This window comes from Bos indicus x Bos taurus, chromosome 14 (genome assembly GCF_003369695.1).
Source record: "Bos indicus x Bos taurus breed Angus x Brahman F1 hybrid chromosome 14, Bos_hybrid_MaternalHap_v2.0, whole genome shotgun sequence".
NCBI classification, from domain to species: Eukaryota; Metazoa; Chordata; class Mammalia; order Artiodactyla; family Bovidae; genus Bos; species Bos indicus x Bos taurus.
Window position 1 is genome coordinate 28,333,708 of NC_040089.1, and position 8,866 is coordinate 28,342,573.

The window sequence follows — 8,866 nt, forward strand, 5'->3', positions numbered from 1 at the left end:
TTTATGCATAATATAATTATAGATATTTATACATACATTGTATATAAATAAAATGCAATAAGCCCTCAAGAATCAGTTTAAAATTCACTAGAATTTAAAAATGGCTCAGTGAAAAGAACAGGTACAAAATTCACAAATGTGAGTGGACTGCCAGTATGCCAAGTACCTATTACTCTTTCCAAAAAAATGTTTTTAACGCTGTTAAAAATTTTAAAATACATCCAGGAATTTCCTGGTGGTGCAGCAGATGAGAATTCGCCTGCCAGTGCAAGGGACATGGGTTCAAGTCATGGGGTCTGGGAAGATTCCACATTCTGGGGAGCAACTAAGCCCATGAACTGCAACTACTGTAGCCCTGAGCCCCTAGAGCCTGTGCTCTCCAACAAGAGAAGCCACCGCAACGAGAAGCCTGTGCGCTGCAGTGAAGAGTAGCCCCCACTCACGACAACTAGAGATGGCCCACGTGCAGCAACGAAGACCCAGAGGAGCCAAAAATAAATAAATAATTAAAAAATAAAATAAAATAAAAAATTTTAAAATACATCCTATTCTGATGAGTTTAAGAGATGTATGTTTAAAACTTTGCATTTAAGAAAGTAGATAAACAGACTCCACTGAGCAATAGTAATAGACAAGGAAACACCTAAGAAAACTCATCATAAGAAATGAAACTACTTAACTAAATTAAGAGATATAAAAGATGCATTGTATACTGCTTTATGAAAAAAAGCTAAATGCTCTAAATCTAAGTTTTTTCCAATCCTCAAACTCATTTACTATAAAAAAAGGAAAGTACATCAAAACAAATTATTTAAAAAAACAAAAGATTAGCCATACATTAAAATATATTACTAAGCCATTATAACTAAATTAGTACTACTGCCATAATAAACATAGGGAGACTTGCATCAACCTGGTGCTCTGTGACAACCTAGAGGGGTGAGATGGGAGAAAGGCTCAAGAGGCAGGGGTTTTATATATATATATATATATATATAAATTATGACTGATTCATGTTGATGTACAGCAGAAACCACAACATTGTAAAGCAATTATCCTCCAATTTAAAAAAAGGAAAAAAAAAGAATAAGCAGAAATCAAGGAAACAAAATAGTACAAAATAGCATTTACAATAATTTAATATATTAGAGACAGCCTTGTAAATAAGTAGGGGAAAAAAATGATTATTTGATATAGATGCTAAAACAAAAAACTCTGCAAACATGGAATAAAAATTAGGTGCTAACTCCACACCACACTCTACTTTGGGACAGTCATGTACCGACTGCCATGTTTAAAATGGATAATCAACAAAGACCTATGGTATAGCACATGCAACTCTGCTCAATGTTATGAGCCAGCCTGCATGTGAGGAGTGTTCGGGGGAGAATGGAAACATGTACATGTATGGCTGAGTCCCTCTGCTGTTCACCTGAAACTACCACAAGTTTGTTAATTGGCTATACCCCAATACAAAATGTTTTTGGTGTGTTTAAAAAAAAAAAAAAACAGGTAGGAAAGGCTGAGACACACTTCTACAATAATCCCAAATGATACACAGCACTATATAATTGGAAAGGAGCCCCTAACTCCCATCGTTTACAGATGCAAAACTGAATTAAGACCCTCTGCATGAATTCAGCGCCTCATTGGTTTGCTCCAGAAGTACCTGGGCCTCAGGCGGGGCACCTGGGTGTTAGTTAACTCACTAGCTGCCCCAACTAAATGACCCATAGAATCCTGTCTTGTTCAGTCGCTCAGCGCTGTCTGACTCTTTGCAACCCCGTGGACTACAGCAAGCCAGGCTTCCCTGTGTTTCACTATCTCCCAGTGTTAGCTCAAACTCATGTCCACTGAGTCGGTGACGCCATCCAACCATCTCATCCTCTGTCACCCGCTTCTCCTTTTGCCTTCAATCTTTCCCATCATTAGGGTCTTTTCCAATAAGTCGGCTCTTTGCATCAGGAAGCCAAATAAAATTCAGTACCCTAAAACGCTGAATGTTCACACAACCTGTTAAACATCAGGTTAGCCGGTTCTCTCCTGACCTCTAGTGTTCCTGATTCATTACTGCAAAATATTTCCATTAATTTTAAGCTATGAGAATGAAAATATTACATGGAATTTTAGAAGAAAATTTGAATAAAGGTACAAGCTAAATAATAACAAAATTTCTGTTTCTAAGGAGTGAAAAATCTTTCTCTTGTGGACTTAAAAAATATTCACAACCTAAAAGCTGAGAGTTACGTTTTATTTGGCAGGAAATTTTAGGACTTCAAGCCCGGGAGACAACATCTCAAATAATCCTGAGAGAACAAGGTTGGGGAGGGGGAGAGCCAGGTTATATGGAAGTTTTGCAACAAAGGGCAGGTAGTCTGAATGTCAAAAGATGATTGTTAATTAAAGAAAACCAGATATCTCTGAATGAAGGAATTTAGTGCTTTTCTGTATTTGGGAAGACGCAAGAATCTAGGTTCACTGAAATCATTCCTCTGATATGCACCTCAGCTATCTGGGGCCAGTGTCCTGTGTTTTCACATCCTGACTTTCCTCAGGGCTCACCAAGGGAGTGGCAGCAGTCTGATGGCTCCTCAGTTCAGTTCAGTTGCTCAGTCGTGTCCGACTCTTTGTGACCCCATGGACTGCAGCACGCCAGGCCTCCCTGTCCATCACTGACTCCCAGAGTTTACTCAAACTCATGTCCCTTGAGTCGGTGATGCCATCCAACCATCTCATCCTCTGCCGTCCCCTTCTCCTCCTGCTCTCAATCCCTCCCAGCATCGGAGTCTTTTCCAATGAGTCAGTTCTTCGCATCAGATGGCCAAAGTATTGGAGTTTCAGCTTCAGCATCAGTCCTTTCAATGAACACCCAGGACTGATCTCCTTTAGGATGGACTGCTTGGATCTCCTTGCAGTCCAAAGGACTCTCAAGAGTCTTCCCCAACACCACAGTTCAAAAGCATTCCTCAGCACTCAGCTTTCTTTATAGTCCAACTCTCACATCCATGCATGACCACTGGAAAACCCATAGCCTTGACTGATGGCTGCTAGAGAACAGGTACTCTTTATTTCCTTCTTGAGCTCCCTCAGGATTCACTGGGTCCCCAGCAGTGGTGGCTGCAATTGCTGATGACCGTGACATCCTTTGTTTACTGACATGGCAGGAAATATTCCATTTCTCACTTGGGAACTGATTAGAAGTGCAGATCCTCAGGCTTAACCCTGGACCTACTGAATCAGAATCTTAACTGAATCACTTTAACAAGACCCCTAAGTGACTCCAGTGCACACAAGTTTGAAAAGCCCTGCTAGACACCAGGAACTGTGAAAGTGTTCATCGCTCAGTCGTGTCCACCTCTTTGCGACCCCATGGACTAGATAGCCTGCCAGGCTCCTCTGTCCATAGGATGTTCCAGGCTAGAATACTGGAGTGGGTTGCCATAGACTGGAAGCAAATGAGTTTCAACTGACAAACCACCTCTAGGAATAAGAGAAGCTGACTTGTTACGAGTCCAAGCCCACTCTGCTCACTGCATAAGAAGCCAGTAACTCCCCAACAAGTGGTTGAGACAAGGAAGGGACTTAATTCGGGAGCCAGCTGACCCAGAAGATAGCAGGCTAGGTCCTCAAAATAACCATCTTGTCTGGGCCTGGATGCCAGGTTCCATTATGGATCAGAGATGGTGGGAGGTGAGGAAAAAAGTAAAAAGGCTGTTCAATCCTTGCAAATGTCCCCTAGAATGGCAAGCCTCAGCCTGGGGGGATGTGTTAGTCTCACTTCCTCACAGTGCTTCACAGGTGGGTGGAGCAGGTTATCTCCCTGAGGCAGGACATTATGTATGTTTATAAAAATTGACAGCCCACTCCAATATTCTTGCCTGGAGAATCTCATGGACGGAGGAGCCTGGCAGGCTACAGTCCATGGAGTCACAAAGAGTCCAACATGACTGAGTGACTAACACTTTGTTTCATAACAAAAGCGGCAAGATGAGGGTTAAAGTCACAGAAGCAGATCCAGCATGAATTCAAAATTAACCTTTCCCGGTTACAACCTTGAACAGGCCCAAGGCAAGCGTCCTGGGACCCTGAGGGCTGCCTTCTTCGACCACGGTGAGGAGTATGGCACCCACACTTGTGCTCAGAAACAAACCTTCTAAGGCCTCTTACTTAACCCTCTCAGCCACAGCTGGCCCTGGGCCCGTGATGAGCCAGGTGGTATCACCCTCAGGTGAGTGAAGCCCCTGCTCAGACCTGCCTCCTCAGAGGTCCCCAGACTGAGCAGTACCTTCCTCCAAGCTGTCTAAGCCCCTTTCCAGTGCCTGAGACCCATCGGGGGCAGAAGTGCTTTCTGGGTGAAGCAGCCCATATCCGGAGCTGGTCAAATGTGGGCTCTGGTCCCAGGATGGACCACCTCAGTGATTCATAAGGGGACGAATCAGCCAGGGCAGGGCCATGCCTGCAGGCCACTCTGAGCCTTTTGGGAGCTCCACGGTCCCTGCCTCCCACTTTCTCCTTCAAGGTGCCTCCCTACACCTCCCTATTCCCGGCTCAACCACAGGCCCCCTGATCTGGGAGTCATGATGATGGAATGGCGCCAGGAGACCTGCCTGGTAAGCACAGTAGTTTTTTCTCTCAGAGGATTTTAAGAAATTTTCAAGCAGAATCATTCAGTTCAGTTGCTCAGTCGTGTCCAACTCTTTGTGACCCCATGAATTGCAGCACACCGGGCCTCCCTGTCCATCACAAACTCCCGGAGTTCACTCAGACTCACGTCCATCGAGTCAGTGATGCCATCCAGCCATCTCATCCTCTGTCATCCCCTTCTCCTCCTGCCCCCAATCCCTCCCAGCATTAGAGTCTTTCCCAATGAGTCAACTCTTTGCATGAGGTGGACAAAGTACTGGAGTTTCAGCTTCAGCATCATTCCCTCCAAAGAAATCCCAGGGCTGATCTCCTTCAGAATGGACTGGTTGGATCTCCTTGCAGTCCAAGGGACTCTAAAGAGTCTTCTCCAACATCACAGTTCAAAAGCATCAATTCTTCGGCACTCAGCCTTCTTCACAGTCCAACTCTCACATCCATACATGACCACAGGAAAAACCATAGCCTGACTAGATGGACCTTTGTTGACAAAGTCATGTCTCTGCTTTTTAATATGCTATCTAGGTTGGACATAACTTTCCTTCCAAGGAGTAAGCGTCTTTTAATTTCATGGCTGCAGTCACCATCGGCAGTGATTTGGGAGCCCCCAAAAATAAAGTCTGCCACTGTTTCCACTGTTTCCCCATCTATTTCACATGAAGTGATGGGACCGGATGCCATGATCTTTGTTTTCTGAATGTTGAGTTTTAAGCCAACTTTTTCACTCTCCACTTTCACTTTCATCAAGAGGCTTTTGAGTTCCTCTTCACTTTCTGCCATAAGGGTGGTGTCATCTGCATATCTGAGGTTATTGATATTTCTCCCGGCAATCTTGATTCCAGCCTGTGTTTCTTCCAGTCCAGTGTTTCTCATGATGTACTCTGCATATAAGTTAAATAAACAGGGTGACAATAGACAGTCTTGACAAACTCCTTTTCCTATTTGGAACCAGTCTGTTGTTCCATGTCCAGTTCTAACTGTTGCTTCCTGACCTGCAAACAGATTTCTCAAGAGGCAGGTCAGGTGGTCTGGTATTCCCATCTCTTTCAGAATTTTCCACAGTTTATTGTGATCCACACAGTCAAAGGCTTTGGCATAGTCAATAAAGCAGAAATAGATGTTTTTCTCGAACTCTCTTGCTTTTTCTATGATCCAGCAGATGTTGGCAATTTGATCTCTGGTTCCTCTGCCTTTTCTAAAACCAGCTTGAACATCAGGAAGTTCACGGTTCACGTACTGCTGAAGCGTGGCTTGGAGAATTTTGAGCATTACTTTACTAGCGTGTGAGATGAGTGCAATTGTGTGGTAGTTTGAGCATTCTTTGGCATTGCCTTTCTTTGGGATTGGAATGAAAACTGACCTTTTCCAGTCCTGTGGCCACTGCTGAGTTTTCCAAATTTGCTGGCATATTGAGTGCAGCACTTTCACAGCATCATCTTTCAGGATTTGGAATAGCTCAACTGGAATTCCATCACCTCCACTAGCTTTGTTTGTAGTGATGCTTTCTAAGGCCCACTTGACTTCACATTCCAGGATGTCTGACTCTAGATGAGTGATCACACCATCATGATTATCTGGGTCATGAAGATCTTTTTTGTACAGTTCTTCTGTGTATTCTTGCCACCTCTTCTTAATATCTTCTGCTTCTGTTAGGTCCATGCCATTTCTGTCCTTTATCAAGCCCATCTTTGCATGAAATGTTCCCTTGGTATCTCTAATTTTCTTGAAGAGATCTCTAGTCTTTCCCATTCTGTTGTTTTCCTCTATTTCTTTGCATTGATCACTGAGGAAGGCTTTCTCATCTCTTCTTGCTATTCTTTGGAACTCTGCATTCAGATGCTTATATCTTTCCTTTTCTCCTTTGCTTTTCACTTCTCTTCTTTTCACAGCTATTTGTAAGGCCTCCCCAGACAGCCATTTTGCTTTCTTGCATTTCTTTTCCATGGGGATGGTCTTGATCCCTGTCTCCTGTACAATGTCACGAACCTCATTCCATAGTTCATCAGGCACTCTATCAGACCTAGGCCCTTAAATCTATTTCTCACTTCCACTGTATAATCATAAGGGATTTGATTTAGGTTGTATCTGAACAGTCTAGTGGTTTTCCCTACTTTCTTCAATTTAAGTCTGAATTTGGCAATAAGGAGTTCATGATCTGAGCCACAGTCAGCTCCTGGTCTTGTTTTTGCTGACTGTATAGAGCTTCTCCATCTTTGGCTGCAAAGAATATAATCAATCTGATTTCGGTGTTGACCATCTGGTGATGTCCATGTGTAGAGTCTTCTCTTGTGTTGTTGGAAGAGGGTGTTTGCTATGACCAGTGCATTTTCTTGGCAAAACTCTATTAGTCTTTGCCCTGCTTCAATCTGTATTCCAAGGCCAAATTTGCCTGTTATTCCAGGTGTTTCTTGACCTCGTACTTTTGCATTCCAGTCCCGTATAATGAAAAGGACATCTTTTTTGGGTGTTAATTCTAAAAGGTCTTGTAGGTCTTCATAGAACTGTTCAACTTCAGCTTCTTCAGCATTACTGGTTGGGGCATAGACTTGGATTACTGTGATATTGAATGGTTTGCCTTGGAAACGAAGAGATCATTCTGTCATTTTTGAGATTGCATCCAAGTACTGCATTTCAGCATTTCAGACTCTTTTGTTGACCATGATGGCTACTCCATTTCTTCTGAGGGATTCCTGCCCGTAGTAGTCGATACAATGCTCATCTGAGTTAAATTCACCCATTCCAGTCCATTTTAGTTCACTGATTCCTAAAATGTCTACATTCACTCTTGCCATCTCTTGTTTGACCACTTCCAATTTGCCTTGATTCATGGACCTGACATTCCAGGTTCCCATGTAATATTGCCCTTTACAGCGTCGGACCTTGCTTCTATCACCAGTCACATCCACAGCTGGGTATTGTTTTTGCTTTGGCTCCATCCCTTCATTCTTTCTGGAGTTGTTTCTCCACTGATCTCCAGTAGCATATTGGGCCCCTACTGACCTGGGGAGTTCCTCTTTCAGTATCCTATCATTTTGCCTTTTCATACTGTTCATGGAGTTCTCAAGGCAAGAATACTGAAGTGGTTGCCATTCCCTTCTCCAGTGCACCACATTCTGTCAGATTTCTCCATCATGACGCACCCATCTTGGGTTGCCCTATGGGCATGGTTTAGTTTCATTGAGTTAAGACAAGGCTGTGGTCCTAGTGTGATTAGATTGACTAGTTTTCTGTGAGTATGGTTTCAGTGTGTCTGCCCTCTGATGCCCTCTTGCAACACTTACCATCTTACTTGGGTTTCAGAATGGTGATGTCAAAATGCTTTTTTTTTGGCAGCACCACACAGCATGTGGAATCTTAAGTTTCCCTACTTGGGATTGAAACCAGGCCCCCTGCACTGGACACACAGAGCCTTAACCCCTGGACCACCAGGGCTGTCCCTTGACCTGCTGATTCCCAGTGACTCTCATGATGGGCACAGGGCAAGTTCAGAGATCAGCTGCTGGAGATTCGCCAGCCCTGGGTTGGAACCGCCATATGCGCCTGTGTACTGGCTGTTCCTTCTCCAACTACAGTGTCACCTAGTTTACAGAACCCAAAAGCGGCAGAGTGGCAACACCCATCTGCCAGCCTCCACGCCTCTGGCCGCTGGCACCCCTTCCCCAGGTTCCCGGGGTGTCAGTTCTCCAGCGGTGGCCACCCGTCTACTCCCAGGGCTTCCTGACTGATGCTCACGAACATCAGCAGACCCTTCTCAGCCACGTCCTCCGCTGGCTCCACTAATGAAGCAACATCAGGCTGCCCTGGGTCATCTCCAGCCATGCTGACATGGAACACACACCTTTCCTGAAAAAACTCTCATTCACTCTTAGGCCTCTTGCGGAACACCCTAGCGGTGGTGTGGGGAAGGCAGGAGGGCTGAAAACTTTGCAAGAGATTCTGCTTTTGGAATTAAGTTGTGTCCAGCATAAACATAACACGGTTGGGGAAAATGGAAAATGTAATGAGTCAAGAAAAAAATCAACAGTCCACCTTTTCCTGCATTTGTGGTCACCATCACCGTGAGAACTATGGCAAGCAATAAGAAGCCAGTGTTCACGGGCAGGAAGATGGCTGATACAGCACCATGAGTTACAATGCCATCTGGATTCAGTGTTACTAGGGAACTTTGGAAATGAGCAGATCTATAATTCAACAGATGGGCTAGCCCAGGGAGGGTGAGTAATAA